We start from the raw sequence: 14,183 nt of genomic DNA on the forward strand, positions 1-14,183 counted from the left end.
CGGCGAACATCCGACAAACTCTCGGCAATTCTTCGGTGGACTCTTGGCAAGCTCCTAGACTTTACAATGATCTTCTTGGCAAGTTCCGACGAGCATCTTTAGCAAGCTCCTGAACTTCTCGGTTGATTCCAGCAGAACTTCCTACGAACGTCCAAACTTCCGACGAACTCTCGAACTCCCAACGTGATCTGGATCTTGACTCTAGCACAACACTTGCTTTATGTCTTACTGCTATCATAGTTAATCCTGCACACTTTTGTCAATATATAGATTAGATCAAATAAATTACAATTGACATCATCATCAAAATCCTAGATTCAACAACGTCGATGTACCAATGATATGTGGATAATATTTGATTTAGTTTTGTAATAATTGTCTAGATCAAAGAAGGTTTTAGGCATAATTAGGTTGGAATTAGGCTAACTCAATTAGGGGCTAATTGGGCCCAAGTTTAGGCTATGTTGGGCCAAGTGAAAGGGCCAAACAATGACCCAAACTAATGGAACTATCAGTGGCATAATCTCTTAGATTGTGTCAGGCGGTAGTACCGCCCAACCAGTCTCCCAAGCGATGGTACCGCCTAGTATCAGTGTTGCAAGCAGTGGTACCACCCAGCATAGGTAGTGGTACCGCTAGGACTCGAAAAACCCAAGATGAGAGCTTTTTTTGGCTCTATTTTTAAAGCCAATTAGGGTCTATAAATACCCCAGCTATTCCTGCATGGAATAGCAAGAAAGTTGAGCATAAATTTATGATTCTAAAATTGTAAACCCTATTAGAAAGTTGATTTCCCTCCTCCTAAAGCTTAGAGAGAGTTCTAAGGGAGGTGTGTGAGGAAAACCTTGTAAAAGACGGGTGTAAAGGTTGTCTCCTAAACTTGTGAAAATGAGAAAGTGTAAAAGGGTAGTTGATCTTCACCCATTGAAAGAAGATCGAGTAGTGGAAGCCGATAGCCTCGAGTGAAGAGGAATCAAGAGTGGATGTAGGTCACGATGACCGAACCACTATAAAAATCTGGTTTGCATTTCTTTTGTGCAATTTGTTAGGAACAAGTCGGCATTAAGAGGGGGGAAATCACGTCAATTCTAAAAATTCTTTCATACGTTAAAAACCAATCCCGAAAATATGCTTAACTTGAAAGCGTGATCGTAAACATAATGAAAGCAGTAAGCAAGTAAAGTAGTTTGCAGTTAAAGTAAATTGCTCAAAAGAAGCGCAAACCAGAATTTTATAGTGGTTCGGTCATCGTGACCTACATCCACTCCACCGATTCCTCTTCCGTCAAGGCCATCAAAATCCACTATTGTTCTTCCTTCAATAGGTGAAGACCAACCACCTTTTACAGCTCTTTCTCCTTTTATTAGGTTTGGAAGATAACCCTTACACCCCCACTTACTCCTCTCTCAAACTATTCTAACACTTAGAACTTTGAGAGGAGTTCACACAATTAAAACAAAGTTTTCTTTTCTTTTTTGCTTTTAGTTGTGTAGTTTAACCAGGGATGAGAAGGATATTTATAAGCCTCAAGTTGATTTAAACTTAGAGCCTAAAAAGGTCTCATCCTAGGTTTCCCGAGTCTTGACGGTACCACCACCTATGCTGGGTGGTACCACCGCCTATAGCACTGACCCTAGGCGGTACCACTGCCTAGTTTGGCGGTACCACCGCCCAGTCTGGCAGTACCACTGCTTAGAAGACTATGTCTGGGCGGTACCACCACTTGGAAGACTATGTCTGGGCGGTACCACCGCTTTACATAGTCTCGGAGACTATGCCATGACGGTACCACTTGTCGGGTCACTATTTGGGTCTTTTATTGGGCCCAACACAGTCCATACATGGGACCAACTGGCTCCTAATTGGGTTGGCCCAATTCTAATGCCAGGTATGTACTAACTACGAAATCTAAGACATTTACTAAGCTAAACAAGTCTGTAAGTCTAGGTTTATTCTAGCGAGCCTCCGACGATCTTCCGGCGAACTTCCGATGATCTCTCGGCAATGTTCCAGTGGACTCTTAGCAAGGTCCTGGACTTCACGATGATCTTCTTGGCGAGTTCTGATGAGCTTCTTCGGCAAGCTCCTGGACTTCTCGATCAATTCTGGCAAAACTTTCGACGAACGTCCGGACTTCCGACGAACTCTCGAACTCCCAACGAAATCGTGTCCTTGACTTCGAGACTTCATTTTGCTTTATGCTTTACTATCATAGTTAATCCAGCACACATAAAACCTACTTCGATCTAGACAATTAATACTAAGCTAATTAGATGTTGTTCGGCATGTCATTGGTTCATCGACGTCTCGTCCGATTGTTCGGCGCATCGTCCTCTCTTGCGGCCTATTGCCCAATCGACCAGTTGACCTCTGCAACTCCAATTTTCTTGGTGCAATATCTACTCTTCTTGGCTCGATGCCCGAACTCATGGCCCGTAGCCTTTTGTCAATACGTCGATCGATCCTTCAGCTCGATATCCAATCTTCTGATATGTTTTTCTCCGGCCCAACATGATTCTTCCTGCTTTAATTGTCTCTTCCTGATCAAAGCATCCTGCATTACTCAAAACGCAGATCAAATCATAAACACTATCAATTGGTTTCATCATCAAAATATGAGATTCAACACAATTTACCTTTACTGCAAAATGCTTTACTTTCACGATGCTTCCATACATTTTCAAGTTAAACATATTTTCTATATGGGCCTTGTCAAATATCAATTTTTATCATACGAAGTTTTCAAAATTGATATAATTTTACCGATGCACTAATTCACCCCCCCCCACCGCCCCCCCGCCCCCCCCCCCCCCCCCCCCCCCCCGCCCCTCCCTCTCCTCCTCTTAGTGCCGACTCAATCCTAACAAAGGCTTGCTAACCTTGCACTTTGATAGCCATGAAGAAAAAATTAACATTGAAAATCACTGAACTAGGAGTGTTAATAAATAGGTGACTAGTAAGTCAATTAGTCTAACCATTCCTAATTGGAATCATAATACTAGAAGACTAACCTAAGTGAAACTCAAAGAACAATCAACAAAGGGTTTGTGTTGGCATTGTGATGAAAAGTAGAGTAGGGAGGAACCAAAGATTTAGGCTGTACACTATGATCATAAAGACATTGATATTATTGAACCTATCACACATACCATTCATGCATTAATTGACTATTATAATCCTCAAACTTTAAATGTTAAAGGGCTTTTGAAATGTCAATCTGTTACTGTTTTGATTGCTACTAGTAGCAACAACAATTTTATGGATAGCAAGGTTATTGTGTGATTGACCTATCGCATTGAACATCATAATAAGTTTGAGATAGAGGTTACTGATGGGTGACTTTTAACTTATGATAGTAAGTGTTCCAAAGTGAAGCTTTCTATGCAATGACAAGAATTATTCACAGATTTTTTCTTATTATCATTGGAGGACTGTAAGGTTGTGCTTGGAATTGAGTAACTATTAACTATGGGCGGTATCTCTTGAATTTTTTCTAAATTAATTATAATTTTTTTTATCAATGGAAAGTAAGTGATCCTAAAGGAAAAAAGCATGATAGTAAGGCTACAACTATTACTAGCCATAGAATAGAGAGGGTTCTTTGAAAGGCACACCATGGATTTTTGATATAATTACAGATCATTAAAGAGGAAGCTACAATACCTAAATAAAATGAAAATATTCAATCATTGCTCAGAGAATTTATGGTTGTATTTGTAGAACCACAAGGACTTCTACCTCTTCGATAACATGATTACCAAATTCCTTTACTACCTAGGAGTGCATCAACAAATGTTTGGCTCTATCGATATCGACACTTTTAAAAGACATAGATAGAGAAAATCATTAAGAAGATTCTTAAAGCAAGGGTCATAAAGGCTAGTGTTAATCCATACTCTCTCCAATATTATTAGTAAGGAAGAATGATGGTTTTTAATGGATGTTTGTAGATTATTGAGTACTCAATAATATTACAATGAAAGACAAGTATCTTATTCTAGTGATGGATAAGTTACTTGACAAATTGGGAGGTGCACAAGTTTTCACTAAACTAAATTTACGGTCTAGCTATCACCAAATTCATCTACATGAAGATGACATTTAGAAAACTACTTTTAGAATGCATGATGGCCACTATGAATTTTTGGTAATGCCTTTTGGGTTAACCAATACGCTATCTACTTTTCATAGTTTGATGAATGATATCTTTCAAGTTCATCTTCATAAATTTGTTCTAATATCCTTTTATGATATTATTGTTGAATCTCGTATTTTGATGATGAAACTACTTGATATATGTTTATGATTTAATCTGCGTTTTGCGTGACGCAGGATGCTTTGATCAGGATGAGACAATTAAAGCAGGAAAATCATGTTGTGCCGGAGGAACATTGGACGTCGGGCCGGTGGATCGGTCGACGTATCGACAGAAGGCTTCGGGCCGTGGACTCGGGCATCGGGCCAAGAAGAGCGGGTATTGTGCCAAGGATATCGGAGTTGCGGAGTCAACTGGCCGATTGGGCAATAGGCTGTAGGAAAGGACGATGTGCCGAAGAATCGGACGAAGCGTCGAGGGACCAATGACATGTCGGACAACATGATTAATGCTTAGTATTAATTGTCTCGATCGAAGTTTTGTTTTAAGTATGCAGGATTAACTACGATGAGAGTAAGACAAGCAGCAGGTATTGCGCCGGAGTCAAGATCATGATCACGTTGGGAGTTCGAGAGTTCGACGGAAGTTCGGACGGTCGTCGGAGGTTCAGCGAGAACAGATCCGAGTAGTCCAGAAGCTTGCCAAGCGAAGCTCGTCGGAACTCGCCAAGTGGATCGTCGCAAAGTCCAGGAGTATGCCGGATGTCCGCAGAAGGATCACCGAGGGTTATCGGTTGATCGACGGAAGTTGGCCGGAAACTCGCCGGAAGAAGCGATTGACGCATCGGAGCAAAGCTGCAGAAGTTGTCTTAGAGTTAATCGTAGTTAGCATGATGATTAAGCATGAAAATGGGAGGTGATCCCATTAGCTTAATCTTGGGGCAATTGGGCCCCTGAAAAGATTCGAATTGGGCCGAATGGAGTGAACCATTCGGACCCTGATTGCACCAGGAGGTGCAACCGCCCCAGCCAGGAGGTGCAACCGCCTGGGCTGTGGGGTTGGGAGGTGCAACCACCCCAGCCAGGAGGTGCAACCGCCTGGGCTGTGGGGTTGGGAGGTGCAACCGCCCCAGCCAGGAGGTGCAACCGCCTGGGCTGTGGGGTTGGGAGGTGCAACCGCCCCAGCCAGGAGGTGCAACCGCCTGGGCTGTGGGGTTGGGAGGTGCAACCGCTCCAGCCGAGAGGTGCAACCGCCCAGAGCTCAGTCTTCGAGCCAGACTGGGCGGTGCAACCTCCTCTGCCAAGAGGTAGCACCGCCAGAGCTCAAGTTTCGAGCTCTGCCAGGCGATGCAACCACCGAGCTCAGTCTTCGAGCTCTGGCAGAGAGGTGCATCAGCCTGAGCTCAGTCTCGAGCACTGCCAGGTGATGCAATCACCAAGCTCAGTCTTCGAGCTCTGGCAGAGAGGTGCATCAGCCTGAGCTCAGTTTGGAGCTCTGCCAGGTGATGCAACCACCAAGCTCAGTTTCGAGCTCTGCCAGGTGATGCAACCACCAAGCTCAGTCTTCGAGCTCTGCCAGGTGATGCGACCATCGAGCTCAGTCTTCGAGCTCTGGCAGAGAAAGGCAATCGCCTGAGCTCAGTCTTCGAGCTCTGCCAGGCGGTGCCACCTCTCCAGTCAAGAGGTGCAACCGCCTGATCCCAGAATTCTGGGATTTGATCGATTTGATCGTTTTGAGCTCGAAGTTTGAATTGGGTTGGGGCCTATAAATACCCCACCCATTCAGCACTGAAAAGATACAGATCCACACCGAATTCTTGATCTTTTCAGTGATTCTAAGAGCTCAAATTTGTGTAAAGTCCTAAAGTTCTCCTCCTTCTGTTCTTCAAGTTTTGAGTTGTAAAGAGAGGAGAGAAAGGATCTGTAAAGGTTGTCTCCTGAGCCTGTCAAAAGGAGAGAAACTGTAAAAGGGCAGTTGGCCTTCGCCCATTGAAGGAAGGCATCTAGTTGACGTCGGCAACCTCATCGGTGGAGGAAGCCAAAAGTGGAGTAGGTCAAGACTGACCGAACCACTCTAAATCTCTGGTTTGTGTTTATTTTTGAGCATTTTATCATTACTGCAAACCTCCTACATAGCTACTGCTCTCTGCGCTTTTACGAACGATTCTCTAAGTTCAGATCTTTCCGAATCTGCATTGAGACGTAAATCGGTGTTTTCGTACAATCTTTACATCGCAGTTTACGCTTACGCTTTGATTCCATTCATAACTGCGAACTGCTTTTTGCACATTCACAAAAAGATTTTCAAAGTTCAGTTTCTGCGTTTAGACGCAAAACTGCGTTTAGACGTAAAACTGCGTTTAGACGTAAAACTGCGTTTAGACGTAAAACTGCGTTTAGACGCAAACTGCGTTTAGACGTAAATTGCGCTTAGACGCAATCTGCGCTTAGACGCAAACTGCACTTAGATACAAACTGAGAATTTGCTTTTGCATCATAATAGTTTTTGAACGAACGCAGCTTTTGATTTTAATCGCTGTAAGATTTCCGCTGCACTAATTCACCCCCCCCCCTCTTAGTGCTCTCGATCCTAACAATTGGTATCAGAGCGGGGTATTTCTCATTTCGGATTTACACCCGAGAGAAATGGCTCTTCAAGAGGGCTTATCGGTTGTTCGTCCACCGTTCCTTAACGGATTGGACTACACTTATTGGAAAACTCGAATGAGAGTTTTCTTGATTTCTCTGAATCTGGATTTATGGAATATTGTTGAAAACGGTTTTCAACTTCCCTCTAAACCAACGAACGAATGGTCGGATTTGGAGAAGAAGTATTTTTCTTTAAACGCAAAGGCTATGAATGCCTTATTTTGCGCTTTGGACAAAAATGAGTTCAATCGGGTTTCTTTGTGCGAAACGGCTTTCGATATTTGGCGCACTCTTGAAATCACACATGAAGGAACTAGTAGAGTCAAAGACTCGAAAGTTAATATTTTACTACATGATTTCGAGCTTTTTCATATGAAACCAAGCGAAACCGTTGTTGACATGTACACCCGTTTTACGGATGTCGTCAATGGTTTAAAATCACTTGGTAAAAGCTTTTCGGATTTTGAACTCGTTAACAAAGTTTTGCGCTCACTTTCTAAAACTTGGGATTCAAAAGTAACTGCTATTCAAGAATCGAAAAACCTAAACAACTTACCACTTGAAGAACTAATTGGTTCATTGATGACATATGAAATGGTGCACAATGCACATGATGAACATGTTGAACACAATCACCTTCCAAAGAACAGGAAGGATTTGGAACTCTGGACAAATGAATGCCACTTGAGCGATGACTCAAGTGATGAGGACAATGATGAACAAACCAACCTTCCAAAGAACAGGAAGGATTTGGGACATAGAACATTTGAAGACCACTCGAGCATAAGCTCAAGTGATGGTGAACTTAAACTACAAATGAAACGAAAATTAAAAAGCAAAAAGAATCGAACTACTTGCTTTAAACGCAAGAAGAAGAACAAAAATTGGGATGAATCGAGCTCCTCCGAAGAAGAGAAAGTCAACAAAAGCAAGGCGGCAAACTACGCCTTAACAGCCTACAATGATGAGGTAATCGAAATCCCCCTAATTTATTTTGAAATTACTTGATGCTTTCATGATGTATTTTTCTCTTTTAGTTTAGAATTAATTTTCTTAAAAATTACATGTTAAAAAAAAAAAAAAAAAAAAAAAATTATTATGATCATACTAAGTAATTTCGAAAATGATAATATTGCATATTTTATGATAAACAAATAGAATGATTGAAAATATGAAATCATGTGTATTACGTTGATTTCCATTGTTATTTCTCGATTTTGATTAAAGATCATGTTTGATTTGAAGAAATGCATAATGATGAAATTAAATATTTTGATTAACAATTTTATGCATGAGATTTTAAGCCGATGATAAGCATGTGTTATTCTCATGAGTATATTTGAAAAACTATGGCAAAAATGTGCTCGAATGCATGAACATGTTATTTTTCGGACATTCTTGATTCAATGTTCAAAACACTTAATTGCCATGATGATTTTACACTATAACATGTTGGAAATTAGAAGTTTTGGATACATAAATTTTTATGATCCTGAGCATGTTTTATCTTCATAATTGAACTTGAAAATCTATAGCAAAATCTTATCCGAATGCATGAAAGTTCTAATTTCATTTTCGGATTCACTTAACAATTGGTATCCCAACAATCGGATTTTCTCATACACTTATGAAAAATATTTTTTCTAAAATGGATTTGATGAAATGATTCCTGCTTATAAATTCCATCTTGAAATATGAATGATAGTATCTTTGCTTGCAAAGATTTGTTTCACATACATATCTCCTATGATTCATGTGCAGAAAAAGAATTTATAAATCATAATACAATGAGATTTCTTATGCAAAAATAAAGTGCTTTTGTGATTCTTTGCTAAAAAGAATAATTATTAAAATCATGATCTTGATCATTATAACATGAAGCTCTTTATAAATCAAGATCGTTCATTATGCTCCCTACATTTATCAAAAAGGAGTTCTTCAAATGAAATGCAACTTGTCTTTTGATTTCATGATATTTTGTGAATTTCGAAATTAATTTTAATGACTTGATTATGAGTTTCAAGTTGATGATTTGATTTGAATAAGTTATGTCTAAATCATAATCATGATCCTGCAAAATTGAAATCACAAATAATATCTTTTGGTATTCATGAATTGATACTCACAATATGAAAGTATTGGTATTCATGACTTGATTTTGATTGAAACATTACATGCTTAAATTAATCATTCTTCTATGTTTCAAAAATTCCATAAATGCCTTATGTGATGATTGAAAACTAACTTGCTTTATGATGAATCACGAATCATAACTTGATCTATGATGCCTTGAAATGATTGAAATATTTAACACTTTTATGCTCTTCCCCCTACCTTCTTCTTGTTTTCAATGATAAAATGGGGAGAAGTTTTGATCATGCATGGTAGGATATAATTTGACAAAATTGATGCCATCATGATATGAAACATTTATGATGTGCAATTATGCATGCAATACTTGTGCTTTCTAATTATGATGTGATGTGTTGCATATGATGTAAATCATGATTTAAAATGCTATGAGTGCTAAGTTACACACTTTGAGAAGAAATTGCTATATTGAAACATTAATGTAATTATGAATGGTGATATGAAATTATGCATGTAATACTTCAACCTATGATAACGATGCATGCAATGATAAAATATTCATGATGAAAAATTGTCTTAACATTCATAACTTGATTATTCATCCTTTGTCATGATTTTGAAATCGTTGTAAAAGGAAAAAGAACTACAAAACTGTATTCTCTCCTTCTTTTTTACAATGACAAAGGGGGAGATAGCTAGCTTGTACAAGTCAAGAAGATGCAAAAACTTGATTTGCTAGCTTACCTATTTTAAGAAGCAAAGATTGCTAACTTGCTTATTTCAAGAAGAAAAATTGTCTTCTTGAACATCACTATCTTGAATATCTCAAGAAGCAAAACTTGCAATTTGCACATTGCAATAGGAAGCAAGAATCATGAGCTTACACAAGAAATTTATCTTGCATTTGCTTTCGAAGTTTTTGCTAGCTTGTATATTGCGAAACTTGTATATCGTAAAAATTGCTAGCTTGTAGTCTAAAGAGAAGCGAAAAGTTGCTATCTCAAAAGAAGCAAAGGTGCTATCTTGCCTATCTCAAGAAGCAAAACATGCTAACTTGCGCATCTAGCAAAGTGGACAAAATTTTCATATTTCAAGAAGCAAGAGTTGCCTTCTTGAACATCTCTAATTTGCTAGCTTGCATGATGTAGAACTTGCTATCTTGAACATCTCTAATTTTCATACCAAGTGCTATCTTGTATGCTATAAAACTTGCATATCTAAAACTTGATAGCTTGAATATTCTAAGCATGAATCAACACTTGCTATATTTTCTAGCAAAATTGCATGATGATAAAACTTGATATTATGTTCTTCATGCAATGAGTTGAACCAATATCATAAACACTTGATTGTGATACTTCTCCTTTTTGTTGATGACAAAGGGGGAGAAGTATGTTGATGAAAGTATGTTGATGACATGACATGTGATGCATAAGTTTATGCAAATGTTCATGTTGACGTATTGCAAGTATTCATGATGAATATTGCAATGACTTGAATTCAGTTTGAATTCAAGGTTCTATCAATATGGCATATTGATAGGGGGAGTTTGTTTAAACTCCGGGAGTTAAGTTTAACTCCGTCATCAAGTGGTTGTCATCATCAAAAAGGGGGAGATTGTTGAATCTCGTATTTTGATGATGAAACTACTTGATATATGTTTATGATTTAATCTGCGTTTTGCGTGACGCAGGATGCTTTGATCAGGATGAGACAATTAAAGCAGGAAAATCATGTTGTGCCGGAGGAACATTGGACGTCGGGCCGGTGGATCGGTCGACGTATCGACAGAAGGCTTCGGGCCGTGGACTCGGGCATCGGGCCAAGAAGAGCGGGTATTGTGCCAAGGATATCGGAGTTGCGGAGTCAACTGGCCGATTGGGCAATAGGCTGTAGGAAAGGACGATGTGCCGAAGAATCGGACGAAGCGTCGAGGGACCAATGACATGTCGGACAACATGATTAATGCTTAGTATTAATTGTCTCGATCGAAGTTTTGTTTTAAGTATGCAGGATTAACTACGATGAGAGTAAGACAAGCAGCAGGTATTGCGCCGGAGTCAAGATCATGATCACGTTGGGAGTTCGAGAGTTCGACGGAAGTTCGGACGGTCGTCGGAGGTTCAGCGAGAACAGATCCGAGTAGTCCAGAAGCTTGCCAAGCGAAGCTCGTCGGAACTCGCCAAGTGGATCGTCGCAAAGTCCAGGAGTATGCCGGATGTCCGCAGAAGGATCACCGAGGGTTATCGGTTGATCGACGGAAGTTGGCCGGAAACTCGCCGGAAGAAGCGATTGACGCATCGGAGCAAAGCTGCAGAAGTTGTCTTAGAGTTAATCGTAGTTAGCATGATGATTAAGCATGAAAATGGGAGGTGATCCCATTAGCTTAATCTTGGGGCAATTGGGCCCCTGAAAAGATTCGAATTGGGCCGAATGGAGTGAACCATTCGGACCCTGATTGCACCAGGAGGTGCAACCGCCCCAGCCAGGAGGTGCAACCGCCTGGGCTGTGGGGTTGGGAGGTGCAACCACCCCAGCCAGGAGGTGCAACCGCCTGGGCTGTGGGGTTGGGAGGTGCAACCGCCCCAGCCAGGAGGTGCAACCGCCTGGGCTGTGGGGTTGGGAGGTGCAACCGCCCCAGCCAGGAGGTGCAACCGCCTGGGCTGTGGGGTTGGGAGGTGCAACCGCTCCAGCCGAGAGGTGCAACCGCCCAGAGCTCAGTCTTCGAGCCAGACTGGGCGGTGCAACCTCCTCTGCCAAGAGGTAGCACCGCCAGAGCTCAAGTTTCGAGCTCTGCCAGGCGATGCAACCACCGAGCTCAGTCTTCGAGCTCTGGCAGAGAGGTGCATCAGCCTGAGCTCAGTCTCGAGCACTGCCAGGTGATGCAATCACCAAGCTCAGTCTTCGAGCTCTGGCAGAGAGGTGCATCAGCCTGAGCTCAGTTTGGAGCTCTGCCAGGTGATGCAACCACCAAGCTCAGTTTCGAGCTCTGCCAGGTGATGCAACCACCAAGCTCAGTCTTCGAGCTCTGCCAGGTGATGCGACCATCGAGCTCAGTCTTCGAGCTCTGGCAGAGAAAGGCAATCGCCTGAGCTCAGTCTTCGAGCTCTGCCAGGCGGTGCCACCTCTCCAGTCAAGAGGTGCAACCGCCTGATCCCAGAATTCTGGGATTTGATCGATTTGATCGTTTTGAGCTCGAAGTTTGAATTGGGTTGGGGCCTATAAATACCCCACCCATTCAGCACTGAAAAGATACAGATCCACACCGAATTCTTGATCTTTTCAGTGATTCTAAGAGCTCAAATTTGTGTAAAGTCCTAAAGTTCTCCTCCTTCTGTTCTTCAAGTTTTGAGTTGTAAAGAGAGGAGAGAAAGGATCTGTAAAGGTTGTCTCCTGAGCCTGTCAAAAGGAGAGAAACTGTAAAAGGGCAGTTGGCCTTCGCCCATTGAAGGAAGGCATCTAGTTGACGTCGGCAACCTCATCGGTGGAGGAAGCCAAAAGTGGAGTAGGTCAAGACTGACCGAACCACTCTAAATCTCTGGTTTGTGTTTATTTTTGAGCATTTTATCATTACTGCAAACCTCCTACATAGCTACTGCTCTCTGCGCTTTTACGAACGATTCTCTAAGTTCAGATCTTTCCGAATCTGCATTGAGACGTAAATCGGTGTTTTCGTACAATCTTTACATCGCAGTTTACGCTTACGCTTTGATTCCATTCATAACTGCGAACTGCTTTTTGCACATTCACAAAAAGATTTTCAAAGTTCAGTTTCTGCGTTTAGACGCAAAACTGCGTTTAGACGTAAAACTGCGTTTAGACGTAAAACTGCGTTTAGACGTAAAACTGCGTTTAGACGCAAACTGCGTTTAGACGTAAATTGCGCTTAGACGCAATCTGCGCTTAGACGCAAACTGCACTTAGATACAAACTGAGAATTTGCTTTTGCATCATAATAGTTTTTGAACGAACGCAGCTTTTGATTTTAATCGCTGTAAGATTTCCGCTGCACTAATTCACCCCCCCCCCTCTTAGTGCTCTCGATCCTAACAATTATGATATATATCCATCTTTATAAAATCATTTATTACATTTGTAGATTATCTTTATCCTTCTTCATGAGCATTATCCTTTTATTAAGAAACCAAAATGTAGCTTTCAAAATCTAAGGTGGAGTATTTTGGCCATGTTATTTCTTGAGAGGGTGTTGCAATTGATCCTTCCAAAATCTAGACAATAAAAGATTGGCTAATTCTAAAATCAATTAAGACTCTAAAGGGATTCTTGGGACTCATTAGTTATTATCAAAAATTTGTGAATGACTATGGCAAAATCAATGCTCCTTTGACATTACTTTTAAAGAAAAATATATTTAAGTGGACAGAAGAAGTTACTCAAGTTTTTAGTTCTCTAAAGTATGCAATGACCGCTATGCTAGTTTTTGTTTTACTATATTTTAATAAATTATTCATGATTAAATATGATACTTTTAGAGTGGGTATTGGAGCTGTATTAATGCAAGAGGGTCGTCCAATTAGTTATACCAGTAATGCACTTTCCTTATCTCATTTGAGTTTATTTGTTTATGAAAAGGAGATTTAGCCATTGTTCATGCAAATACTAATTGGAGGCCTAACTTAATTGGTTGATTATTTCAAATATGCATCGATTACAAAAGCTTGAAATATTTTCATAAGCAAAATGTTTCTTCTTTAGAGCAGCAAAAATGAGTCACTAAGCTATTGGGTTTTGATTACGAGATTATTTATAAGAAGGGGAGTGAGAATTTAATTATAGATGTACTTTCTCACCTTCCAGAGCAAGCTAAACTAGTAGCTATTTTTATTTCTAATTGTGAAATGCTAAAACTTATTAGGAGTGAATAGTTTGATAATCCTAAAATTTGAGATATTATTAAAAAGTTAGAAAAAGATCCAACTTCTATTTCTAATTACAGTTGAGATCTCATAGATTTGTGCTATAGGGGTAGAAAATTGTCTCGACACTAAATTCTTCTTGCCAAAATATAAGTTTGAAAGAGTTTCATTCATCACTAACTACGGGTTATTATGGATTTCTTCATATATACAAACACGTTTGTCAACTTTTTTATTGAAAGGGTATGAAGAAAATCATCAAGAAATTTATTACAGAATATGATGTTTGTTAGCGCTACAAAGGTAAAACCATTATCTTTGTAGTTATGGATCATCTTACAAAATATACTCATTTTTGTGCTATACAATATCCTTATACCATTGCAAGTGTTGCTTGTACTTTTGTTAAAAATATAATAAAGTTATAGAGAATTCTGCGTTCTATTGTTAGTGATTGAGATAGAAGTTTTT

This window comes from Musa acuminata, chromosome BXJ2-5, assembly GCF_036884655.1.
Source record: "Musa acuminata AAA Group cultivar baxijiao chromosome BXJ2-5, Cavendish_Baxijiao_AAA, whole genome shotgun sequence".
Classification (NCBI taxonomy): Eukaryota; Viridiplantae; Streptophyta; class Magnoliopsida; order Zingiberales; family Musaceae; genus Musa; species Musa acuminata.